Raw genomic sequence first — 27898 nt, 5'->3', positions numbered from 1 at the left:
ATACTGTTTGTATTTATTCATAATTGATGTAAATAAAGTCCAAGACACATTCAGTGGCAGCTTTGCCATCAAGAGCCTCATCCACAACTACCACAGAAGACTCCAAGCTGTCACTGATGTTAAATGAGGCTAAAACACTGTATTAAGAACGGGTATGTGAACCTTCGATCAGGGTAATTTGGGTAGTTTCTGTTGTCATTATGATTTAAAAAGAGTAAACACAGTTGTCTGAGAATAAATGGCTTCACCCAACCACTAACCATGGGTGGGAAAAAAGTTTTCGTGTTATTCATATTCTCTGAAAAATGGCCAAAAAACAAAAATTCTCCCTGGTTATGTAAACTGTTGAGCACAGCTGCATGTGATCGGTTACAAATACAACCCCTGGCAAAAATTATGGAATCACCGGCCTTGGAGGATGTTCATTCAGTTGTTTAATTTTGTAGAAAAAAAAGCAGATCACACACATGACACAAAACTAAAGTCATTTCAAATGGCAAGTTTCTGGCTTTAAGAAACACTATAAGAAATCAAGAAAAAAAGATTGTGGCAGTCAGTAACGGTTACTTTTTTAGACCAAGCAGAGGAAAAAAATATGGAATCACTCAATTCTGAGGAAAAAATTATGGAATCACCCTGTAAATTTTCATTCCCAAAACTAACCCTGCATCATATCAGATCTGCTCATTAGTCTGCATCTAAAAAGGAGTGATCACACCTTGGGTTGACTTCTGCATCAGCATGCTGAGGGAGAAGGTAAGAGATGAGGAGGGAAGGAACCTGAGGGAAAGTAAGGAGATAAGTAAAAAAGGAACCTGGGGATGAAACCTTTTGCGCTAATGGGCCTGACATGTATGTAAATTTAGTATAAGTTTGCTTGTGATGAAAGACCTATAAGAAGACAAGCCAAGAAGGAAAGAAAAAAATAAGTGAGGGATGGAACTGAAGGGCTGGTTGGTTAGGCCCCTTTACAAAACAATTAGTTTTACATCCTTGACATCAGAAAAAAGTGGTGACGGCTGGCGGATTTTTTATTTTTATTTTTTTCTTAGAAAGAGGTACATATGTCATTTCAAACCTGAAAAATGACACATACAGCACCTGCATACCAAGTTAGGAACTGAAAATATCATATTTTTAGAATAAATCTTGTTTCAAATTGAAATTAAATTGAAATAGTTTCTATGTTGAATACAGTCAATGTACTGCACACTAGTAGCATGATAACATGTATATTGTGTGTGAGTGAAACGGAACAACTTGACTGTGTGGTTGTCAGTGGCCGTCTTTGGCCAAAGCACACTCTCCACCTAGCGGACGTGCCGGTTCTTGCACCAGCTGTACCAGCGTCAGTGAAATTCGGCAAAAACACAAAATTGATGCAGGCCAATTTCGGCATGCGGCGCCTTATTTATATTGTATGTGTTACGTGCTCACCACCACATTCCCTGCCAGTTCATTATCATAAGCTATGGGCTTCACCACAAGGATTATTATATTATTTTATTATATTAAGTGTGGGCTTGCTGTGAGCTTGCTAGCAATGACAGAGACTTTATCGCTGACTGGAAGTTTTGCATCCCTGAATATCATTGATTGTTACATTACATCATTTTCAAGCTGCACTTTGAAAGATCATTCTGATGTTCGCTACTTTCTCTTTTATGTTGTGCTGTTGAGGTGCAACAGAACTCTGCATAACACTGCCATGTGTCTCTGAAAAACGGCCGCCTTTTATCCCTCTCAAATCTGTGACAAACTGCACAAAACATAATCGGTGTTTTGTCCACTTCCTCTACTGCCACTCAACTCCTTTCTATATTTTAAATTCCTGCTCGTGCTTCAGCCAATACCTCTTTGGGTATCACCCCTGTTCCAGACAGTCCACACAGTCCAGTACGTGTGCACCTCAGCAAAGATTATTTTTTTATTTATTTATTTATTTATTTTCAATTTGCTTTTTTGCTGACATGGCTCTTTACTTACACCAGGTAATTGGGTAATCAGATTAGACTTATTGTCAGGTGTAAAGATGATGTCTAAGCTGTAGAAACTGTTAGTGTAAAGTTGGAAAAGCCTTCCTTCAAACAGTGTGGCGTGTCAAGACGTCTTTCTTTTAAACTGAAGAACATGTTTAGTAGGGATGTGAATCTAACAACAACTCATGATTCAATTCGATTCCGATTCTTGGGGTGACGAGTCGATTCAGAATCGGATTTTCGATTGAAAGAGTTCTGAGAAATAGTTATATTACTTAAAAAATGTTTATGTTTAAGAAAAGCAGCTTTACAAGGTTAATCAAGTGATTCTAAGGATGTAAATTTACTTATCTGCTTTGCTCGTTCAGAGTTGGCTGGCAGTTTAGCAAAGTGATGGAGTGTGTGCTGGTCAGTAGTTTGCAGAGACTGCTGCTCCGCTTCTTTTAGCTCCAGGTGATGGCGTCACATGTGGCCTTGCGGATTTGAAGTGTTTCTGAAGTACTTGACTTTCATTTTGCAGATTTTGCACACTGCATAAGTCATGTCAAGCTCCTTCTTACGCAGCAAATAATAAAATCCAAAATGCGCTCAAACTTTGCCTTCAGCGAAGACGGTGTTGGCTGAATTAGCTCTTCGTCCACCACGCTAAGCTGCAGCTCATGAATGTTTGAAGCTGGCCGGACCCTCCATTCGCGGGGACGCTGTAGTACAGAGACCATTGCCTGACAAACAGTACACACAGCGAGTAAGCAAGAAAATGTTTAAAAAATTGCTTTTTAAAAATCGATTCTTGGACATTTCGGATCGATTCAGAATCTTAATAAATAAGAATCGCGATTCGGACATGAATCGATTTTTTTCGGCACCTCTAATGTTCAGGTCAGTGGTGAGAACTCTGATTGTTTTTGGCTTCTCCACACAGTATATTGAGCACCAGTGTACCTTTAAATGGTTTGGGGTTTGATGTTACCAAAACCCTACATTTGGAGCTGTCCAAAGTCTATTGACAGATGAGAAAAACAAATTCCGTCTTATTCCACAAAATATCAATAAAACATCATACAACAGGTTACATTTGTGGCTCAGATTAAATTCTCTGTGTGCAGTTTATGGAGTGTCTGATCATCGGCAGAGATCTGGTTCGTCTGCTGCAAAATGTCGCTCGGATTCCAGAGATGGAGCTGCTGTGGAGAGACCTGCTGCACAATCCACAAGTCCTCAGTGCTCAGTTCACAGGTACAACTCCTCAGTCCTTACAGGTCCTTAGTCCTGAGGACCTTGGTAAATCTCCTCAGGACTGACTTGTCCTCAGATCTCAGGTTGCCAATGAATGTCCTACATTTATTGGAAGTTTTTGAAGATTTTGTCTTTTTATACCTCCCTGTGGCTATTGAATTAATATTTCCTTTCTTTTCTTTTTTCTTTAATTTGTAATCCAGTCTCTTTCCTTCCAGTTTGATCATTGCATTTGGAAAAGTTCTGGGATTTGGATAAAGCCATTTCAAAGAGTGGTTGATTTTGAGGTTTCTGTCTCAGGTGTCCTCCAGCTGCTGACAGCTCGCACCTCCAGGAAGTTCCTGGCTTGTCGCCTCACTCCTGACATGGAGACCAAGCTGCTATTCATGACCTCAAGGGTAACACACTTTATTTTGTTGCTTTATCACCTCCACAAAGGTTGTGGTTGTTCAAGTCAGAACCAAAAGCATTCAGATTTGGCTCAGATGTAAGGGTGAGCTCACCCTAGGCACTGTTTTGTGTGAATGCTGTGGGCTGGCGCCAGGTCGCCAGTGCATCTGGCCCAACTGGACTCAGCCGCTGCGACACATGATCACAAACAAAGCTGAAACACAGCTCTCATGTCACTGATATGACTGTTCGGTGTAACAATTACAACTAATATTATTATTATTATACTACTACTACATGGTTAACAGTCTTCAGTTCATTCAACAACATTTGGGTTAAAAATAGGTCTGGGTTCTCACTTTACTGATGAATGTGACTCGTGTTCATTGAGCAAAGCTGCAAAATATTTCCGTATCTACTGCTTCCATAAAAATCTTGTCATGTGTGCAGTATGATTGATTGATAAATGCCTTATTGCATAATTTATTGGGGAGGGGGCAACCTTTATATTGTTTTATCAGTGGGAGAGATGAAGCCCATCCTGAAGAAAAAAACTTGCAGTTCCTTGACTTGCCGCTTGAGACTGACTCTATAAGTGAGCAGGTTCCTATTCATTCTCACTCATCACTCACTCTTCTTCAACTGCTTAATGCAATTAAGGGTCATAGGGGCTGAAGTCTATCCCAGCAGTCACAGGGCATGAGGCAGATTACATCCTGGACAGGATGCCAGTCTGTTGCAGGGCCGCATATAGAAAAACAAACACATACACACGCACACCTACGGACAATTTAAAGTTTCCATTCTATCTAACCTGCATGTCTTGGTTGTGGGAGGAAGCCAGAGCACCCGAAGGAACCCACACAAACATGGGGAGAACATGCACCTGCATATAGAAAGGCTGCAGGTGGGAATTGATCCCACAACCTTCTTACTGTAAGGCAACAGTGCTAACCACTAAGCCACCATGCTGCAATTCCTATTCAAGCCCATCTTAAAATGTCCAACTTGAGAGCAGAAAAAACATTTTTACAGCCTGGTACAAAAAACAGTTTTGGTCTCAAAAGATAGATCCCTTCCATGAAAACGTTATGGTGGTGGGGGGTTGGGGGGTTCTAACGTCTTAGTTTAAGTGTTTTAGGCCATAAAGTTATGCATGATTAGGGGCACGGTGGCTTTGAATGACAGTGGCAGAGCCTAGCGTCTCCACCTCTCATCTATGTGTTAATAGCCAAGTAGCGTGTGTGTGTGTGTGTGTGTGTGTGTGTGTGTGTGTGTGTGTGTGTGTGTGTGTGTGTGTGTGTGTGTGTGTGTCTTTGATCATGGAGAAACTGGTGAGAGCTGACATTTGCTGTTTGGTATGCTTATGTATTTTTGGTCAAGGATGAACGCTGTGAAAACAAAGATGATATGACTAATATTTTTGGAGAAATTAGGGATATTAGCTACATTAAAAGCGAAGTGGTGTCTGTGTATGTGTATCTGTGCATGCATGATTTTTACTTAGTAAGTTCAATGTAAGTACATAATATAATTGCAAATACATTAAAAGTACATGGATAACACAAGAAAGTGAAAATACTTATTTCCAATATGGTCCATTTAAAAATAGAATTAACAATAATAATGTGTATATGATAAGAACCTAAACAATTTATAAATACATTGACAGTAAATTAACATAAAAAACATAATTAACAGGATATAAAAGGGTTGTGTGCTTCCTCTAAAAACTGTTGAGGTCAAAGGTTCTAAAAACATTCCACATGCCACATTTATCACACGCCATTCCAGCTCATTATAGAAACTTTGCATAATTTATTACCACCATTGAAAAATGTCAGCTACCTATTTTATAAATACTACCCAATCTAGAGCCGGTGGATAATGTGCTAGTAACATCTATAACCCAGTGTACACTGGCAGCAGTTGCTAGCTGTTGTGGGTAGCTGTCTGTCATTTTGAGCATTTTATTACAAACACCTGGAATAATATGTCTTGTTGTGTGGTGAAATGTCCTAACAGATCATCTGAGATGTCCTACTGCAGTAGATTTCTCGTTATCTAATGTTGTATTTTGTGTTCTATTGGTAGTTGCACAATGGTAATGCACAATGACTGAGAAAATCAGCAGTTGTTGGGGTTGTTGTTGGATTGGTGGTTAGGGTTGTCTTTGAGATCTTTAAGGTCATTGTTGAGGGTGTTGTTGCCATTGTGGTTGTCATTGGGGCCATTGTTGTTGTCCATGGGTTTGTTGTTGGGGTCATCATTGAGATTGTTGATTGTAGGGGTGTTTCTTTGGGTTTGTCATTAGGGTTGTCTGCGAGGTCATCGCTGGGGTCGTTGTTGAGGTCATTGGCCATAGAGGTCATTGTTGGGGTTGCTGTTGTTGAGGTCATCAATGGTTGTTGTTGAGGTTGTCGTTGGGTTGGTTGTTGATCATTGAGTCCAGATAAAGACATTGAATTGTGGCTTTTTTTTGTGACTGAATTTTAATTATATGTGGGCGTAGCTGTTTATGTACAAATTACACAATTGGGCTTCTTTTGTTTTCAGGTGCGTTTTGGGCAGCAGAACGGTACCAGATTGGTTCCAGAGACAGTACCTGTCCACAGCAGAGAGCCAGTCACTGCGCTGTGATTTGATTCGTTACATCTGCGGTGTGGTCCACCCATCCAATGAGGTGCTGAGTTCTGACATTCTGCCACGCTGGGCTATCATTGGCTGGCTGCTCACCACCTGCACGGTAACACATCTGAATCATGACACAACATATCAAATCAATATCTTTATTGATCTGTGTGATTAACCGGTGAAATTAAATCTGTCTCTGCAGTCTAATGTTGCTGCTTCAAATGCCAAGCTGGCTCTGTTCTATGACTGGCTTTTCTTCAACCCCGAGAAAGACAGCATCATGAACATAGGTGACCGTTTTACTGACTTTAGACATCACTTACATCAATCACTTGATGTCCTTGTGGGCTGAAACATTGCCTCTGTCTTTGTGCCTCAGAGCCGGCCATCTTGGTGATGCATCACTCCATGAAGCCTCATCCAGCCATCACGGCTACGCTGCTGGACTTCATGTGCAGGGTAACACACTTACACACTACTGACATGGTGAACACCGAGCGCCTGAATAGTCTTCCATCAATGTGGTGTCTCAAAATATCATAATCCAAATCCCATTTTTTTCCATTGACATCACACACGTGTTTAGTTCAGCGACAGCACGTGAGGAAGCAGATTTTACAGAACAGAACCATGGTGTAAACATATGGTGAAAATATGTGGTGTTTATGAAGTACAAATTTCAGCTTATGGCAGACACATGAAGACGGCAGACAGCATGAAAATTATCCTCGTGATTGACCATGTTATAATGACACAAGAGCGACCCATAACATTTTATCCTCTGCTGGCCGAAGGCCTGAGGGGGGATTATGTCGTGGAGATGTCTCTGTCTGTCCATCCATCCATCCCTCCCAAAAAAGGTGTAAGTGTTCTTAAATCAGCTCCTCTCACACTTCCAGGAGGAATTTCGGGACATTTGGTACAAGTCTGTTATAGGTTGGTAATACACACATTATCATATTGTTGGGCCCATTTTAAGAGTTCTCGCCGTCAGTTTCATGAGTTGGTGTCTCTGTTTTGAAATCAACTCCTCACATTTTAGGACAAATTTTGTGAAACTTGGTACGTCCTTGTTATAGGTTAGTAATACTCATATTGTCTTATCGTTGGAGTTGGTCCCTTTTTATCAGAGTTAGGCTCTTGATTAACAAATCTAGACTCTGTCAGTTTGATGAGTTGGTGTCTGCATTCTGAAACCAGCTCCTCTCACACTTTTAGGAGGAATCTTATGAAACTTGACACAAGTCCTTCTTATAGGTTGGTAATACACATATTCATATCATTCTACTTGGGACTATTTTACCAGCGTTATGGTCCCTGATTAACAAATCTAGACTCATCAATTTTTATGAGGGTTGCCTGCATTCTGAATTCAACTCCTCTCACATTTTAGTAGGAAATTCAGTAAACTTGGTTTAAGTCCTTGTTATAGGATGGTAATATGCAAATTGTAATATTGCACAAGACTGACAATTTTTTGACAGAGTTATTGCTCTTGATTAACAAACCTAGACACTGACAGTTTCGTGAGTTGGCGTCTGTATTCTGAAATCAGCTATCACAAACACTTGTACAAAATCAGCATTTTGACCAGGGGTGGGGGTGATATTGTGCTCTCAGTGCACTGTTTTTTTTTTAGTTATATTTCTCTTAGAGAATCAGGACTTGAGATAGGATTTTTGAGTTTCCTCTACAGGCTTGTGAGTGTGTGATGACTTTTATAATCGTGGTTCTGGGATGGCTCACAGTCAGACTTGCCGGTCTGGGACAGCCCACAGTTGGTCATGAGGGTCTGGGAAGGCCCACAGACGAGCAGAGAATATTTAGCTGCCAGAGCCTAAACTAACGGCAGTGTGTGTGCTACTTCCTCTGTGAGATAATTGGTTGGCTGTGTCTTCTCTGATTGGCAGAATGTTCAGCCGTGTTTGATACTGAGAGAAAATGCTGATTTCTTTTTTCCTTTATTCTTTCCTCCCTATAATTATTTCTGACTTTTCCTTATTTCCATCCATCCTCAGATCATCCCTCACTTTTTTCCTCCGTTGGAGTCTCAGGTTCGTCAGGGTGTGTTTAACTCTCGCTCACCTTCATCATGGAGAAGAGGGTTCTGGCGTAAGTCTGTTTCTACAGTGACCGTTGTGATGCCCACTTTGTTTTTTTTTTGTTTGTGCTCACACTTTAATATTAATGTCTTTCAGACATCTCGCGCCACTCTTTGATAATCCAAAGTTGGATCGAGAGCTTCGCTCGATGCTCAGAGAGAGATTCCCTGAATTTTGCAGCTCGCCCTCGCCCCCTACTGAAGGTATAAGTGCACACGTTAAAATCATAATCACCATTTTAAGATGTTAATGTGAGTTTAGAACATTATTAAAATTTATCAGTCAGAAATAGCAGCTACAAATTTATTGGCTGAATGTCCAGCTTGTTAGGTTTTTTTTTAAATTGGAAAGGTCAGGTTCATGTTAGCTAATGGTCAGAGTAGAAATCTACTGTACTGTTGATATTATCTATCTCATCATCATCAACAGCTCAGTTGTGCAAGTTTGAATAAAAATGAGATTGTTGTGACATGTAAGGAAAATGCAGATATTTCCCTTCAACAGTGTGAACAGGCTCTGTGTGTGTGTGCGCGTGTGGTTTCTCTCACAGTCAAAACGGAGGAGGCTGTTACCTTGGAGATGGACAACCATGTCCTGGACAAGGAGGAGGGTTGCTATGACAACACGGAGGCTACTTTTAGTGATGATGAGGAGGAGGTCAACAACAAAGGTGATTTAAAGAAAATAAACTGGAGTCAGTTTAAATAAGTATCAAGTCTTTTGGCTGGATTCCAAAACCACTAACATTCCACGTTTAAAAGCAAATTTGAGTTGATTCCACGTGGTTCAGTCATTGAGCTTTGCATAGACAAAACCTGATGTATCTGCAGTATTTGTAGCTTCCCTCACAATTCTTGCTAACTTCAAATAATGTTCTTCTGTAGCTCAGTGGTTAGCACTCTTGTCAGCAAGAAGGTCTGGAGTTTGATTCTCCCCATGCCCAGTTCCTCTCTGTGTGGAGTTTGGATGTTCGTCCTGTGTCTTTGGGCTTCCTTCGGTCACTCCGGTTTCCCCCACCATCAAAAAAAAAAAAAAAAAAGGGTCTGCTTCTTTCTTTTCCTCCAAGCAAGGCAACGTGTCTACATCTAGAGATGATCCCTCAGCACCAAATTGTGTTTGCTCACTGCCCCTATTTCACTGTATGTACAATGGCTAGAAAGGATGATTTAAGAAGACCATTGAGTGCGACTGGAATGACTTTGTGTTGTTACTTAATGAGACTCAGATGAAGAGTCAAGTCTGGGAGCCTGCACTGGAGCTGTGTGGGTCAAGGGCACGTCCATGGTTCACTTGGCTGTAGCAGTTACTCTGGAGAGGTTGGAATGAACTGGCTATCTGCCTGGGTGGTTGCTATCCAGTACCTGGCACGGTTGTGTGGCATGTTGGATGAAGCACCGGTGCATGTGTCCACACCTCCTCCATATTGTTTGTGTTGTACAATGTGTCTTTACATGGAGAAACGCAACACTGCAGACATACACCACATTTAAAGTTCAGATGTGTTGAACTTTGACCTTACACTGTGCTGACCTTTGTACTCGTATATGCAGCCAGTGAGTGTAGAGTATGATGGAGGTGGTGAATGCTCTCAAGAACAGAGGAGAAGAGTTTTCTAAGAACATATGAGTGAGAAATCTCAAAGCGTGCCTGAAGAGATTTGTTTTTAAACCCAGGTGCATGACAGTTTAAAATCTGTGTGGCTACTAGTGTCAGACGAATGGCATGGCTAATGCTAACTATGTCTAGCAGTGTACGCAAACTTGAAGAAATGTGTAGCGCCGCCAACAGTTCTGTGTTGGTAATGATCTGGCCTGTGATTGGTTCATTCTGTAATGAAGTGAAGGAAAGGATCCTAGAGTGGCACTCATTAGACCTCATTCCTTTGTCTGCTTATAAGGACAAAATGTTGAAATAAGCGCCCCGGAAATATTGTAAATGCAGTAAAAATCTAAATCCAAACACACAAACAAAAACAATAGAATAAAGTATTATAATCTGTGATCACCCAGTTTAAAATAATTCTATTTTTGGTAGTCTTTTATTTTGGCTCTGTTTGAGTCTGAATGAATTAGTTTTAAAGCTGTTTGTTACAATAACAGCTGCAGGTGTTAAGCTCCAAACTGTGAGCTCAGTTTACATTAAACGATTTTAGAACCCTGCATAGCGGTATCACAGAAAGTTTGATTCTGGTGAGTTTTTTTCCCCCCTTCTTTCTTTCTCTGTTTGAGTTCAGGAAAGAAGCGGGAGTTCAGGTTCCATCCGATCAAAGAGGCAGTGATGGAGGAACCTGCTGACATCACTCCCTGGCTGGACCAACTGGATGACACCATGAAGGACAAGGTCATGCAACTACAGAAAAGCAGGTGGGACAAAAATAGCTGATTTCTTTTTTTTTTTTTTTTTTTTTTGTACCTGCTTACTCCAGTCAAGGGTCACGGGGTGGCTGTAGCCTATCCCTGCAGTTAAAAAATAAAAAGCAATGAATAAACTGAAGGCTTAACCCCCCCCCCCCCCTTTTAGCTAGCTTTAGACACTAATAACCCCTTACCAATTTAAAATAATTGATAATCTAAACACAAAGGTCAGATAAAGTCAGCTCAGAAACGACTTGATGTGATCCGAGCATCAGCCGGAATGATGAGGGCAAAGAAATCATTAGCGCCTGTTCGTCAACTAAACGCTCCACCTATTGCCCACTGTCGGCCAGACTTTGTGCACATGTTCATCACATACATGGTGACAGAAGATCAGCGAAGTTCTTCAAGTAGTGAATGTAACCGATCCCGGATAAGAGGTTGAAGATGAGTGAGATGACATTGTGGAGGTTTGAAAGAATTTTCAAAATGATAGAAACATACAGAAGGCGGAGTTACAAACATGAAGCACCAGTCACAGTTTCTGACAGATCCGTGCGAGTCTGGCTCTGAGGTGGAGACGCCGGTGGTTTGATTCTGCTGTGTCTTTCCTGCTGCAGTGTGAGCAGTTTGGCTACGATACTTTGGTTCAGTTCTTTTTTTCACTGATAAAAATGATTCCATTTCTAATGGAAGGCTTCATGTAACATCGCCGAAACACCCCGTGGTGACCCTGTAACCCTATGTGAAATAATGAATTAGTAATTACATAATTAAGTAAGCTTTTGTCTGCTTATTGACCAAATCTGCTACAGCCATATTGTTTCCTTTCACAGCGGGTCTGTGCATCAGCAGAAGGGTTGTGCGTCTATTTTTCTGTCACTCAGCAGACTCCTGGATTAGGATGTTTTTCAAACTTTTTTTTTTTTTTTTTTTTTTTTTTTTTACTTTTCATCCTCAGCGACACAGAGACGCAGTGCGAGGTGATGCAAGAGATCGTAGATCTGATCTTGGAGGTGAGTTTCTTCTCAACTTAATAAAACAAAACCATTTTATCAAATTTGTGAAAACAGCAGAAAGGACTAATAATGATGCTTTCAGTGTCACTGGCTATCAAAGCTAATAGCCATTAATCACGTAACTGAAAAGTTATCTTTTATGACGCTAAACCGATAAACTGCTAAAAAATTTATCTTTATTACAGATAACCGATAACTATTAGTATTGATTTGGACGCGGCCACATCAGATTACACTATTGGCTTCTGATAAACCAGTTTCACTTTAAGCACCACAGGAGCTGCTGGGTAAATTCAAGGATCACAAACACAAAGAACGCATAAAAAATGAATAAATAAAAAATAAAACCCCAAATACTGCCATCATCTTTCAAAAGCAGTAAAACACAGTATTAGAAGTCAGTTTATCTCGGTATTAGATACACCGTCATTTATGAGCTAAAAGCTGCTGCTTTTTTCCACACGCTTTGAAGCGTGCAACTTAAACAACGAAATACATCCTTAGTGCATTGATTGGCAGAGTAAAAGACACACGTAGTAAATATAAATTCTTACCTGTTAGTTTCAGTGGGATTTATCTGAAGAAGTAATCCACATAAAGCATCCTGCTTATATCCAAACGGTGTCTAAATGATGAAGAAAAATCCCTGTACACAGCTCTATTTTATGTTGCTGTAATTTTTCGTTTATTCTATTGGGATTTATTGTTCTGTTTTTATTGTGATTTATTTTGTCGTATTTCAGGAGGACTTTGACACGGAGCAGATGTCGACTCTGGCTTCCTGTCTGGCTGAACTTTTTAAAGACCATTTTAGAGGAGACGTCCTTCCTGAGGAGATCTCTGAGGAGTATGTTTGAGACACTGTTATTTTTACTCTTCACCAGTAATGACACGTTGTTGTATATTTTGTTAATGTTGATTGTGAGGCTGAAAATATCTCAAAATATCACCAACATGCTGAGCGGTCTCATTCTATGGTTACACTATATGTGGTGAAGTGGTTTTGATGAGATCTATTAGAAAAAAAATGTTTCCATGAACATGAGAGTGGAGGTGGGGGTCCACTGTGTTGGTGCCATCTGCACTGGATCTCAGGCTTTATTTTGTTTGCTTTCTGTTAAAGTGGCAGTTCTTTAAAGGATCAGGCAGTGCAGGATATATGACCATCTCAGATTTTCTTGGATTTTATTTTATTGGTAGAAGGTCTATGGGCAGATGGAAAAATCATACAATTCTAAGTCCCTAAACCAGTTTTTTTTTTTTTTTTTTTTTTTTTAGGGCCTCTAGAAGGGTCATCCCAAGCTAGGATATGTATGATTCCATTAGCAAGCCCAATAAATACTATGTCGCTTGAAATTAATGTGGCATAATGAAGGCATGAATAAGTGGTGCTCAAGTCGGTCAAAACGTTAAATTGTGATTTTGAGGGTTGCACATCTGCATGTGCCCTCATCAGATTTGAATGAAATCTTTATCAGGCAGCCCTGTAGGTCTACTAGCTATCATATTAAGGTTATAGTGGGGTTCAGCTGTATTAACTCTTTTCTGACCATTATAATGTGGTAAGTTTACAAGTGTGAATTGATTAGAAATAATTTATTAGAACACTATGGGCTATAAAACAATCTTATTATGTGTGTCACACATCAGTAAAGGTATGGAAATATGCAACCCCCAAAACACTGAATTTGATGTTTTGACCGACTTGACTTGTTGGGGAAAGTGTAGTGACACGGACCCACAACAGGGGGCGCAAATGAACAGTCAATAGATGAGCCAAAAGGTAACAATTTAATGTTGTGAATGTGCACAACGATTATACAGACAATCACAGAATCTGATAGCAGTCAATACACCAAGGTGACGTGTGGGCAGGCTCGAGGATAGAAGACGTCTGTCCTGAGAAGAGCCGGGACCACACGATTTCCACCGCCACCGAACCTGGTGAATACTGGAGCCGCCAAGTCCCGAATTCCCAGGTGATCACCGTCCCCGACTGTCGGATCTGGTACTGCTGGCGAGGAGCACAAACAGTGAGATGTGGGTGTGTGCACACCCAGTAACAAAAAGTCAGAAGGTGGAAAGTCACCTCCACCTCTAATCACACACTCGTGCAGCTCCTGTTAACCACTTATCTGGTTTGGGTGTGAAGCGAAGCCGTCGCTGTTCACACCAAATGCCAATCCAGCAGATAAGGCACACCACAAGAAAGCGGCTGCAAAAAGATTTCAGACTATGACAGTTTTAGATACAGCAGAGAATATTACCTTCACAGGTAGATGATATCTCGGCAACGAGGTGGAGATGACGTCCGGTCTTTATGGAGTGAGATGATGTAGTGTAGATGGGTGACAGCTGTCAAGAGATAATGAGTGACAGCTGTCACCCCCGGCTGTGTCCGTGGCGGTGCCCTCTCATGCCTGAAGCCTGCACTTAAGGCAGGGCGCCCTCTGGTGGTGGGCCCAGTACCTCCTCTTCTGGCGGCCCACACAACATGACTTATACTCTCAGGTCTTTATTATCCCACTTTAATTTCAAGTGGCATAGTATTGGGGTTGCCAATGGATTCAGATCATGCATAATCTATTTTAGGATGTTGATGCGTGGTCCAGAAATGCCTAAAGAATAAGCGTCACTGCAGCGCCCCCTATAGGTGGTGCCCTCGACTGCTTGCCAAAATTTTGCAATTTTCCTCCCATCACAGGTTGACACCAATGAACATGAAGTTGGGCCGTCATTGGCACACTGAAATATTTCAACTTCAAAACCGAATTTTTAAGTAATTTTGACCCTCAAGAAATTGACCCTTTTAGAGGCCTGGACGCCACTGGTTTAGGGACTTAGGCTTTTCTATCTACACATAGACCTTCCACCAAAAACAAGTTCAGGCAAATCGGAGGGGGTCAAATATCACCCTCCAGTAGTAAGCTGCCTGAATCTGAAATAAATCAGCTCTTAAATATTTTGGGATACATCTTGCTATATTTTGCTGTAGATGTTGGAAACATTTACGGTAAATAAACATTTATGGTAAAGCATGTCTATGCAAAAGGAGGGCGGGGCCCACAGAGAAAATGGGCAGGGTAAATGGGGGCCCGCATGGCACCAGTTAGCAGCCACTGCTTCAGGTGCAGCACAGTGACTTAGTGCTGCTGTTGTCTGACGAACATCATGAAAATCACATAATCACAAAGCCTGTAGTAGTAATAGCGGTCTGTTACATCTCTGGAGGAGTCTGCTGACTCTAAAGGTGGTCGTTAACTTACTGCAGGTCTCTGGAGGATTCTGTGTGTAAGCCTCTCTGTCTGGTGTTCCGGAATCTTTGCACCATGCAGGAGATAACACGGCTTCTCTGTGCTGCTCGACATGTTGGCTGAACTTACCAGAAACAACCTAAGATCGGATACCACCTGTTTTGTACTACCGGTCAAGGCTAGGTGAGTGCACGTGTGAGCAGACCGATGAAGCCACTTTCAGCTCCAGCACTCAAACGTCTGTCTGTCCTCAGTAAAGCCGCCAATGGGAAGATGCTTCTGTATGAGTCATTTGCTCAGGCGACGGCACTCGGTGACCTTCACCCTGTCTGATGAGGACATGAAGCGTGTCAGAGGATGACGTCCGGACTGCTCTGTTATCTGACACCGTCCATCTATTCTGAGGGTGAACATTTTAAAATGACACAGAACATCCACAGTTTCTACGCAAACGTTCAACACGGTCTGACACCATATTACTTCATCAACTCATCACTCCGTAGGACCATCATTGACACGCCTCCCCCCAAGCAGGGTGTTTTCACAGGAATCAGGTCCTGTGAACATGACACCTCCTGGACCCTTTTATTACCCGATTGGCCATCAAATATGCCATCGGGTATTGTGAAGGCTTTTCGTCCATCCATCTGTCTGTCTGTGCTCAGCATAAGTCCGTTCCTGTTAGTAATAGACTCTTGAAATTCACAGGGAACATTCTTGAGATACAGACCTATGGACAAGTTCAAAGATGGCTACCTTGGTGTATTTTAAGAGGTTAAAAAAAATCACAATCTGGTTCAGTCTGATCTGTTTTGTTTTTGAGTGACACAGGTGACAGCCAATCAGAGTAGAGCTGCACCGTGACATCAGTCCCTGGTCTCTTCAAAACTGCTTTTTATATGTTTACATATATGTTTCTTATATATTATGTAAACTCTATTGAGAAATAAACACTTCTAAAACTGAAAACACTGTTTTTGGAACCCAATAATACTCTGAACTTATTTAAAAGGCATTTTGCCAAGCTTAGTATGGTGATGTCACTTCATGGTGAAGCTGCTTGCTAACAGCTTTGTTTTTGGTATATTATGTAAAACTAGCGAGAAATAAAACTGAAAATGATGTTTTGCAACCTGATAACACCTCTGGAGTCATTTACAAAACATTTTGCGGATATTAGCTTGCACGCTAACTCAAAGCTAGTTTCCTATGGAGTTACTTTTTTGTCTCATTAATAACTGCAAATGCACAGAGGGTGATCTACAAATATTCCTTGATTTGCACAACAGGAACAAATGATGATTTGATTTAAACATGTACAAATTGTACATAAGACAACAGGTTCTTAATAATTAATTAGACAACTGCAAATTATAAAGAACACAATTTATTATTTAAATCAAGCTTCACACAGTGTGCTGTGGGGAAATATCACATTTAATATTTAACTGTACATACAAGTGTCTATTTTTTATTCTTTTGGTTGTGTGATTTTATTGATTGGGAATATTTTTTATATTTAGGTGTCTGAATATTCTTATGAATAAAAGCTTGTTGTGCTATAAATTCGTTTTTGTGTCTAGTTTCCAGATGAAACGTTGCGAAGTGGAGAGTTGCTCAACATGATTGTTGCCGTCATCGACTCCACACAGGTATTATTATTATTATTAATTAATTAATTAATTAAAAAAGAAAATGAAAAAAAGCCTGCCTCCAAGTTTTTTCCTGAAATTAAAAAATAAATAAAAAATTCTGTTTTCAGCCTTGTTTCACAGAAGTGTCACAAATTATTAAGACTGAATTACTTTTTCAGAAGGAATTAAAGTGTGTGCATTTGTTTTTGGTCTGGGCCTTAATGTGTTGTATTCTCCATGTAGTTGCAGGAGCTGATGTGTCATGTGATGATGGGCAACCTGGTGATGTTCAGGAAAGACTCGGTCCTCAACATCCTGAGTAAGCATGAACACATCACTTGATTGATTGATTGTTTGAGGCATCTGACACTGTGGCGTTTGTTTTTTATTCTTCAGTTCAGTCTCTGGACTGGGAGACATTTGAGCAGTACAGCACGTGGCAGCTGTTCCTGGCTCCAGCATCCCGCTGGAAACAATCATCCCCATCCTGCAGCACCTCAAGTACAAAGGTAATGAAAGATGAACACACTGGACTGAGACCTCAGGTATGACAGTGATCTGGTTGATGGTGTAGGTCGAGAGCTAAGCAGAGAAAAACGAGCACCTCACAGGGACCAGGAGTGGAGGTGCACGGCTCAAAAACTAAGTCAATGCAAAAATATAGCCAGCAACACTCAAGTGTCCTTCTTAATAAAGATTTTAATGACTCATGGCAAGGCGACAGGATCAGGAGCACAGACTCCTGATCCTGTCGCCTTGCCATGAGTCATTAAAACCTTATTAAGAAAGACACTTGAGTGTAGTTCGAGAGCTCCCAGAATGGTCTGACATTCCCCCCATTTTAGAGTAATTAATGTGTGCATATCTGTAATTTCTGTGGAGAAATGCCAGCTAAGAAAAGCTAAGACCACAATGAGTCTCAATCGTAAGAAAAACGAGGATATGGTGGCAGGAGACGTCGATACAGGTGAAGCTAATGTGCATGCTAATACGGGTGCCCTGCAAGCTAGCATAGGTGCTATCCGTGCTGACATAAAAGCAGGACACTTGGATATGAAAAAGGAACTGAACAGATTCTCTGAGATAATCAAAGGAGACATGAAGGAAGAGCTCGGGAATTTTAAAGAAGTCAACCAGAAAATGAACGAGCTCGGTGCAGACCTTAAGAACACAGAGGCTAGAATGGAAGAAATAAAGAACAGAGTGGCCGATGTGGAATATTAACACGAAGGATGCGCTTCTCCAGGCTTTGAAGGAGCAAGAGTGTATTGTGTCCAAGTTGACAGATTCAAAAACACGCTCCCGCAGAAATAACCTCGACATCTTCGGGATTCCCGAGGGACAGGAGGGGAACAATGCATGAGAGTTTCTGGAAAAGTTTATTAAGTCAGAGTTGTAACTCGCGGACATTGACTTTAAAATACAATGCAGTCATCGGCCACTTGGACGAAAACCACCACTGCAAGCCGCGCCGATATCCAAGATAGCTTGTTTCCTCATGTATAAAACCAAGGAACTGGTGCTGCGCACTGAATGGAAAAAGAAAGCGATACATCTCAGTGGAAAGAGTGCACTTTGACCACAGGTCAAAGAAGTTATAAAAAATAGGAAGGAGTATGCGCCATTGAGGAAGGTGTGTTAAAGAACGGGGACTTGGATTCCAAACACCCACAAAACTCAGTCTTTTATGAAGGACCCACCACGTACAACACTGCAGAGGAGGCAACAGAGGATATGCTGAAGAAGGGGAAATTAACAGCTGATGAAGAAACCGATGAGGGCCACTCACCTGCCGACGCACCCTAGACAGCTGTAACACCCTGTAAGAAACTGGGAGAAAACATGTGGCAGGTCAGCGGGTCCTCAAGACAACGGAACCAGCCCACGGACATTGAGTGAGCCAAAGAAAAGCTCAGGAGATTCCAGTGAGTGCACCTCAGGTTTTCTTTTCTTGTTTTTTTGGACTGAACACCAGTTGAATGTTATAGATTTCTATGTATGAGTAACATCGTTATGAGAATAAGAGTTCTTAGCTCATAATGTTGTAAAAACACTGTTTGGGCTGTTTTTCTGGGTAACAGAAACTGCACCAAAACCACTATATTGCTTACAGGACTAAGTTGGGATGCATCTGGAGGGCCCCTCCCTTTGGAGGCCTCCCCTCCCCATTCAGAAGTTATGTTATTTCACTGTTGGAGGTTATTTTGTTTGGTTGTTTAGTTCCACACAGACAGTTTTAATTTACGTGTTTAGGTTAATGGAGGGGGAAAATATGTGCATTAAAATTAAGAGGTAGCTTGTTAAATCAGGAGTACCAAAAAATTGCTTTAAATGTTAATGGTCTGCAAAATCTTATCAAAAGGAGTAAGCATGAAAAGTTTAAACCTTGGGCTTAAAAATGTGTATTACTCATCAAACAACCATGGACAAAAGTGAGGAGTTGTAATATTAATCTCTAACAAAGTTACATTCCAGACTACCAAACCGATTACAGCTACTGAGGGGAGATGCATTCTAGTAAGAGGTTGCGTTGATCACTAACAGGTAACACTCTTAAATGTGTATAGACCCCCATGTAATGATAAAGCATTTATACAGAACATGTTCGATTTGATTGTGGAAGACACTGATGGGTTCTTATTTGTGATGGAGATTGGAATATGCAATTACAACCCTCTCTTGACTTCGCTAATGTAACAATTTAGTCGTGAGACAATCACTGTTAAAAAAAAAAAACAAACAAAAACGTCTGGAGGAATTAAACCAACAGAAAGGCAGTTTACATTTTACTCTCACCCTCATAATGTGCATTCAAGAATTGACAACTTTTTTATGTTTACTTCAGAATGACAGAATTCTAAAGTGTCAAATAGGGGTCAAAGACATTTCAGACCACACAGCTGTATATTTATCCCTACATCTGGACACTGAAATTAAAAATACGACATGGAGGCTTAACAGTTTAACACAATTTTGCATTATGCATCACCACTCTTAGTTTCATAGTGGAGTAGAGCAGAGAAGGATTTTCCTTCACCAAAACATTAAATCTAGGCTTGCATTTCAGATGTACCTTCTGGCAAATTGTAGCTGAATTTCCAGGTCTTCTTTTTTAAGAAAATCCTCCTCTACACCACTTCATCATGAAGCTGTATAACTGGAGATACAAAATGCGAAACATGCAGTGTGCACAATTTCTCCAATCACAGCCACAGAAGCCTATAACTTCTTCTGGGTTGTCTGGATGTCTTAGTGGCTTTCGTCACTCTTCTCCCTCTTGCACAGTCACTCAGTTTTTGAGAACTGTCTACTCCACACATTTACCATAGAGTGCCATAATTCTTTGTATTTCTTATAACTGATGTAAATAAAGTCCAAGACATATTCAGTGACTTGGAAATGTTCATGTATCCATCCCCTGACTTGTCTGAAGAAAACTGGCAATAAAACTGATTATTTACAGGTATTATACCAAAGGGGCCCATTACTTATGAAACCCATCATCTTGGCCTTTATATTTTTAATTAATGTTTTATCAAGTTGTAGAGATTTGCTTTGTGTTTAAGGAAGATAATTTTAGAAATTTTTATATCGAGAAGCCTCATTTACTTTTGGTGTTTGAAATGGCATAAATAAATTAAAATGTCTGAAATACCAAGGGGCTGAATACTTTTACAAGGCACTGTATGTCATAAATTAAAAGAAATACAAAACTCCTTTGAAAATTACTATAAACATCTGTATGCACAACCAAAATGAGCCGATTCTTTGATTAGTACACATTTTCTTAACTCACTGAATCTGCCATCCATTAGGTGATAACAATAAAATAATGATGAATGTAATGACACAAAAAGAGATGGATAATGCCGTCTCAAGACTGAAAACAAATAAATGCCAGGTGAGGATGGATACTCTGCAGAATGGTATAAACCAGTTAGAGAGTTATTATCACCAACACTACTGAAGTGTTTTAACTTTACACTTAGTGGACAGTTTCTTGGAGACATGCCATCATCTGGTAATTCCTAAAGTGGGCAAAGATAAATCTGAGTACAGTTCATACAGACCAATTTTAAAGGAAAAGAAAACTCACTGATAAAATACAGCTGGGAAGATAGACTGTGCTATAAACTAACGATTGATGCGTCTAAATGAAAGTAAGGAGCTCTTACAACTGAAATATCTGCCTCCGAAAGTCAGAATTCATTCATCATCGATGATTTCATAAATGCCGCCATTGACACAATTTTAACCAATCAGAAGAAACCCCCCCGATTGCTTGTGGAATGCTGTGACGTAGCATGTGCACAGAAAGCCACACATGGTGAACATATGCTGATGTAAATACTGTAATTTCCGGATTATAAGCCGCTACTTTTTTCACACGCTTTGAACACTGCGGCTTAAACAATGATGCGGCTAATTTATGGATTTTTAGTCGAAAGTCGGAATACATCAATTGATGCTGTCCATTAATTGGCTGAAAGCTGCGGCCCTCATGCGGCGTAAATTCACACACACAATAAATATAAAGCCTTACCTGTTAGTTGTTGTGGATTCAATCAACACGTCCTGCAGAAAACGTCGTCTGAAAACAATTAAATCCTTGTCGTGGATGAAGAAAAGTCCCTCTGGCACTTTGCGCTGCAGTTGCACTTGCTGTTAGGTCAGTCATCCGAGTCTTTTCTCCCCGCATCCCCACCATCTCTCTGTCTGCACTACAAGCTGAAAATGTCATAGCGCCTTAATGTCTCATTTACCACAGACACCAGGCGATCCTGGCTGCACAATGACATTATCTCATGATGCACAAAGAAAAAAAAAAAGTTAAAATTAAAGTTAATAAATCTGTCTAAGAGGTCTCAAACTCATTCCAGAAAGGGCAGAGAGGGTGCAGGTTTTCTTTGCAACGACTCACTCCACCAGGTGATTTCACTGATTAACTGATTCCACGTGCTCAAAGTGATATTAATCAGTGAAAACGACAATAAAGGCTCTTCTTCTTCTACTGTAAAACAAATGACTTTCTAAGAATAAAGTAAAAAAAAAAAAAAACACTCTGGACTACAGAGTCGAGACAAGTCAAACAAATCAAACTTTTTTTCCCGCTTTGTTGTTGTTGAAGCAATGTCATAAACATCACTGAAGTTTGGTTAAGTTTTGCTTCACTTTAATTGGCTTTGGCTGTCTTTGCTTTCTGTTTGTAGAACATCCTGAAGCTTTGTCCTGTTTGCTGTTGCAGCTACGCAGAGAGAAGTACGACACACAACACACATGAGGTGTGATTTGTAAGTTTGTGCTGTCTCCTCATGATAAATTCTGTGTGCACAGACCGAGTGAGGAGATGGTGAAGATGGTGCTCAGTCGACCGTGTCATCCCGAGGATCAGTTCACCACCAGCATCCTGCGGCACTGGGCCTCCAAATATGATGACACGCTGGGAGAGCACATCAAGGCCCAGCTGATCAAGAACAACAACCAGCCCAGGAAGAGACAAAGGTACAGACAGGAAGTCCACTGTCAGCCCATCCAGCACTGAGAAGCCAGCGCTTCCTGTTGCATGGTGGATTTGCACCACATCAGTCTCCAGTCTGATGTGATTTTGAGATGGATGAATATTTGTTGAGTTTGCAGTACTGAGGCCTGTTTGAAAACACTAATTTTAAAATCAGGATAATGTGAATTTACAGCTTGAGTCATCATGTAACAGTTTTCCTTTCTGACTTCTTGTCAGTCTGAGAAGCTCCAGCAGTAAACTGGCACAACTGACCCTGGAACAGATCCTGGAGCACATGGACAACCTGAGATTAAACCTCAGCAACACCAAGAACAACTGTCAGTACATTAATGCACATATTGGCTGATTGATTATTGGTGATTGATTGGTACTGATTTTTTTTTTTCTTTTCTTTCAGTCTTCACTCAGACACCGATCCTTCAGGCTTTGCAGCATGTCCAGGCCAGCTGTGATGAAGCTCACAAGATGAGGTTTGTCCATTGGTGGTTTACAGGGATTAAAGTTACTCGTCCCTGGATTTTCATCAGCTGGGCTGCCATATGAGATCAATGCAGAAAATCTTTGTGAACAAATATGAGCTTTTTCTTCTATTCATCCTCAAAATTGTGCTCAAAATGCACCATTTAGTACCTCATTAAAAAAAAAAAAATTCCCCCCGGGCCCCCACCTGTGGGAAGGTAACCCCCTCCCACATGCTCCCCAGTGTTGGTGTTGCAGTTTCAGATTTTTTTTTACCTCACCGTACTTGCATGTCTGGAAAAAGAGAAAATGGGTAATTTATTATATTTTTTCTTTTTGCACATGATTTTATTTTTTATTAGCCAATTCTAAATATCAAGAGAAAATCAAACCATTTTATAAGATAAGATACACATTATTGATCTCACAGCAGGAAAAAATCACAAAATTTCTGCTTGTAGCCTGACATGCACTTCCCAAAAATTAAAACTGCAGATGGTCTAGTGGTTAAGGTATTGGGCTTGAGACGAGAAGATCCTCTGTTCAAATCCCAGCCTGACTGGAAAGTCACTAAGGGCCCTTGGGCAAGGTCTTTAATCCCCTATTGCTCCTGGTGTGTAGCAGCACCCTCACATTGGGGTGAATGTGAGTCATTATTTATAAAGCGCTTTGAGTGTCTGATGCAGATGGAAAAGCGCTGTATAAATGCAGTCCATTTACGAGGTGATATAGCGATCAGCATGTTTGCCCGTCTGTCCATTTTTGCTTGTTAGCGCAGTATCTCAAGAACTAGTTGACCAATTTCATTCAGTTAGCGCAGTATCTCAAGAACTAGTTGACCAATTTCATTCATATTTAGCATAAGGGTATACTTGAGTGATTCCCCTACACCAGTCAATTTTGGTGACTTTGAGGTCAATTTCAGCGTTACAGTGAGATATTGAAGATATTGTCATTGCCACCTTTGTTAGTGACATATCTCAAGAACCAGTTGACCAATTTCATTCACCTTTAGCATAAGCGTGTACTTGGATGATCCTCCGATACTTTGCATTAGTGATGTGTGAGGGCCAGGGGGATATATCATCTCCTGATGACTCTTGTTTAGTTATTCTGGCAGAAATTCCAAGTGCATTAGTGCAGCACAGCCACTGTGCACGAAAGGCAGAAAAAGCTGCAGATATGAGTTTGAATTTTCTTTTCTTTCCTGGAGCAGTAATATTCCAAACACGCTTTAGTCTGAAGCGACACTTATACAGGCAGCCTAATGGCCCAGTCACACAGCACTTAACGAAGGGCAATGAAGCCTTAACGAAACAAGAAATCTGGACTTTTGTTGACTTTCGTTGGCATCGTTTAACCTTCGCGCAACTTCATTCCTGCAGCTGGCACTTCATCAGGATTTTTAAACTGTTGAAAAATTTCAATTCGTCCATGTTTTGTTTTGCTGTCATTCTTGACGTTTTTTAATTGTTTTAGTTTTTGTAACATTATTACCTCCGCCAAGGAGGTTATGTTTTCGGTCGCGTTTGTTTGTTTGTCTGTTTGTCAGCAGGATAACTCAGCAGGATTTTGATGAAATTTTGTGGAGTGGTTGGAAATGACAAGAGGAACAAGTGATTAAATTTTAGTGGTGATCCGGATCACGATCCGGATCCAGGAATTTTTAAAGGATTCTTCACCATTGCGGGATAGGGGGAATTTTGACATTCTAGTTTCTAACTCCACAAAAACAAGGCAGAAAGGCTTGAAAAAAATTAGGGTGTAACATAGTCAAATGTTCTATCAAACAACAAAGTTTGATGATGATCGGATCCGGATTCCGGATCTGGTGATCCAGAATATGCAAAAATGTAGGGAAAATAGAAAATGTCAGTGTGAGGTGACAAATGAAGCTAGAGATGCACAACTAACACCAAATTGTAGCTGAATCTGTACTGATTCAGTAAGGTGTCATTAGATTTGATGTAGCTTCAAATGTTATGGAGCTAGATCCAGAAGAAAACCACCATTACCGAAAAATCGTTTTTATACAATAACTTTTGAACTAATAAAGACATAAAAGTGATTCCAAGTTCATGTGGTATGTTTTCATGGTCAACGATGTCAAATATAAAGGAAAGAAAAGTGTGTGTATCATAGTTTTGGTTGTAACACTGAATTGTTGAATAGATCACTGTGCCAAGAAGGGAATCTCTTTAGGGTCAGTGACCCTATGGTCTTGTTTAGAGAATGTTTCATAAATGATAAAAAATTAATATATTTGCAGTTTAGTTGAATAATAAATAGAATTTTGTCTCTTACTTGTTTTTGTCTATAAGCACATGCAATATCAATATCAGTGCTCAGATGACAGTAGCTTCTGGGAAAGGTGCAAGTTGTAATAAACTGTGATGCCAAGCGCTAAGGATACATGCTATCCAGTCACAGCAGATGAAACTTTTTACTACTGAGCAAACATCATTGTTAGACTTTTTTAGGTTCAATCATTCCACAGCGTGTAGATGTTATGGCGTCAGTGACCCCATGGCCTTGGCGGAGGTTTGCACTCTCTGAGTGCTTCTAGTTGTTTAGTTTGACTTCATTTGACCAGCTGAATGTTTTCACACAGTGCAGAAGCCGGTTTATGAGCGCTGAGGCTGCTGCTGCATTCATATAAAGTCGGAAATTACAGGGCAAACTCAGCCTGTTTGCTTGGATTTTTTTTATCTGGGTGGGGGATCAGCTTCAATGAGCTCAGGCACCTTATATAGGCCAGAATTAATCTTTTGTGTGGATACAATTAATTATTTTGCCACAAGCAACTGCTGAATTTGAAACAACAAAAAAGTTGTGTAATTTCCAACGGTACTTGAATGCAGCATTAGCGGCAGCAGCAGCTGCTGCGTGCGCTTATTTTTTTTTTTTATTAAATATAACTGAGTGTAGGAATGACAGTCCAGCCCTTATGTACATGTGGCAACAGGTACATAATTCAAAAGATTATATAAAGAGCTGTTCTGGAAGCAGAATTCACATTGTGGATCAGCTGCAGCTGGTTGAAATAACCGCACATATGAGTCAGTGCACTGATCAATTTACTGCTCTTATATATTCAATCATCTTTACACTTGTATTTATTCCCCCTTTTGACAGTTTTCTGTTTTATATATATATATATATATGTGTGTGTGTGTGTGGCTTAGTAACGTAATACAGTGATAGAGCAGTGACCATGGAACACCAGAGGTTTTTTTTTGTTTTTTTTTTTTTTGTTTTTTTGGCGTAAGACAGAGCGTGCAGCGTGTTGTCAGACAGTGTGGATTCTGATGATGAAAGAGGTGATCCCTCTTTTGTTCTGGATGAGGAACCAAAGCAGGTGGACCCACCGACGTGCACACAGATCTCCACAGCTTCTATTTGCAGTTTCTCTGGGACTCAGGCTCTATGAGCTCCATCCCAATGCAGAGTCCTGGAACGCAGAGATGCAGATACACACTGCTCCAGCTGTGGCTCCAGGCGCGTTTCATTTAAAGCGTCGAGATCGTTAGTTTTGGTTTTGTTTAGTTTCTCTTTCGTCCCTTTTATGCTCTTGCTTCGCAGGCTATTCGGTGATAAAGCTCTTTCGTCCACCTTTTCTGAACGAATTGTGACTTTTTTTTAACTTTTTCCCTTCGTTCAGGAATCGTGGTGTGCCATGTGACTGGGCCATTAGCAGGTGGGCTGGAGGGGGCCAACAGCCTCCTTGGTTTTCAGAATTTAGAATCAGTGAATTACAACCACATGGGTGCAAATATAGCTAAGCTGTTAAAGAAAGTGTTGAAAATAAATCCATAAACATCATTAAAAAACTGATTTGAAAAGTAAGAAGTAGTTATACAGTGAGGAAAAAACAAATCCTGTATAGAAAAAAAGATGCATCAATTGTTTTATAATCGAATCGCAGCCCTCTGAATTGTAATCGAATAGTGAGGTGCCAAAAGATTCTCACCACTAGTTTACTGGCAGATTGTTTGCCTTTGCCCAACATCTTAGTGGCAGATTATTTGCTGATGATGTTCCATATTAACACATTTTCCTGACATCCTTCTCTAGGTTCAGTGATCTCTTCGCCCTGGCAGAGGAGTATGAAGATTCGCAGTCAAAGCCGCCTAAATCTCGCCGAAAGGCTCCAGCATCCTCACCTCGTTCACGGAAAGGAGCAGCACCTCCTGCTAACAATGAGGAGGAGAGCGGCTCCAGCAGCGCCTCAGTATGTTGGCTCCATTTCAGTACTTCATGTCCCCCTTTGAGAATCACAGGTTTAGGGTGCTGGTAGCTTGTTTGTTGTTTTTGTTCCACCAGGTGGCAGTATTTTTTGGTTTTGCCTTCTGAAGCTCCCTTTTGTGTGTTTCAGGAGGAGGAGGACTCAAAGCCCAAAGCACCAAAGCGAAAACGAAAAGGTTCATCAGCCGTGGGCTCGGACAGTGACTGACACCGGTCCACCGACCAATCACAAATCACCAGCTAACTTGCTGCTTGTAACCACTGAAAGAGGCCCCTCCCCTCAGTCCATGACTCACACTGGCTTGCTGATGGAGGGGGCGGGGCTCTACACAACGCACTGAACATGAACTGATTTGCTGACTAACTGAAAACGTTTGCTGATTTAAAAACCAATGTTTCCATGGAGATAATGACAGCTGAGAGGTGGCTGTCAGGTCAAAGGTCATCTTGCACCAGGACGATTTTATGGAAAGCACAAGCTGAGCGGACTGGTGATATTTTAACGCAGGAACATGTGATGACAGACGTGACGTTTGAATAGCAACTTTTATTACTTTATTTTGAAGGGGGCATTTGGACTCTTACTACGAAGCAGTGAACCTCCTCGTACATTTTGAGTATCATCTCTCTCATAAACTTTGTGGTACGATGACAGTTACTGAGGTGTGATGCTGCCCTGCTCATGAGTACTGTGGTCAGAACACTGTGACTGTTTCCAAAGGTGGCGTTAAACTTTGGAAGGCCATCAGCTCAAATGATCAACTTTTAATTGATTGACAGCAGATGTCTCAGAATCACACAGACTTTTAAAAAATCATTTTTAACCGACAGGTTTTGTGGTTTTGTTTTGTTTTTGTGATTTATGAGCTGAGTCGCCCCCTAAAAAGCATTTTCTCATTCAAACCATTAAACATTACATAAATATATATATATATAAATATGTAAATAGAGCGGCGAGTCGTTTTCTGGAATATTTTTGGCTACAAACCTAAATACTGTTTTACAAACTCCTGGATCAGCTGTTGGTCTGACTGTTTGTACACAGAATAAAGAGATATACTGTAGAAATAA

The 27898-nt window shown here is 40.7% G+C and overlaps 1 pseudogene; it reads left to right on the top strand.

The window, feature by feature from the left end:
• Positions 1-261: 261 nt before the first annotated feature.
• On the top strand, positions 262-27898 carry LOC117501475 (annotated as a pseudogene).

Source organism: Thalassophryne amazonica, chromosome 20 (assembly GCF_902500255.1).
Source record: "Thalassophryne amazonica chromosome 20, fThaAma1.1, whole genome shotgun sequence".
NCBI classification, from domain to species: Eukaryota; Metazoa; Chordata; class Actinopteri; order Batrachoidiformes; family Batrachoididae; genus Thalassophryne; species Thalassophryne amazonica.
This window is presented reverse-complemented; position numbering and strand designations above follow the sequence as displayed.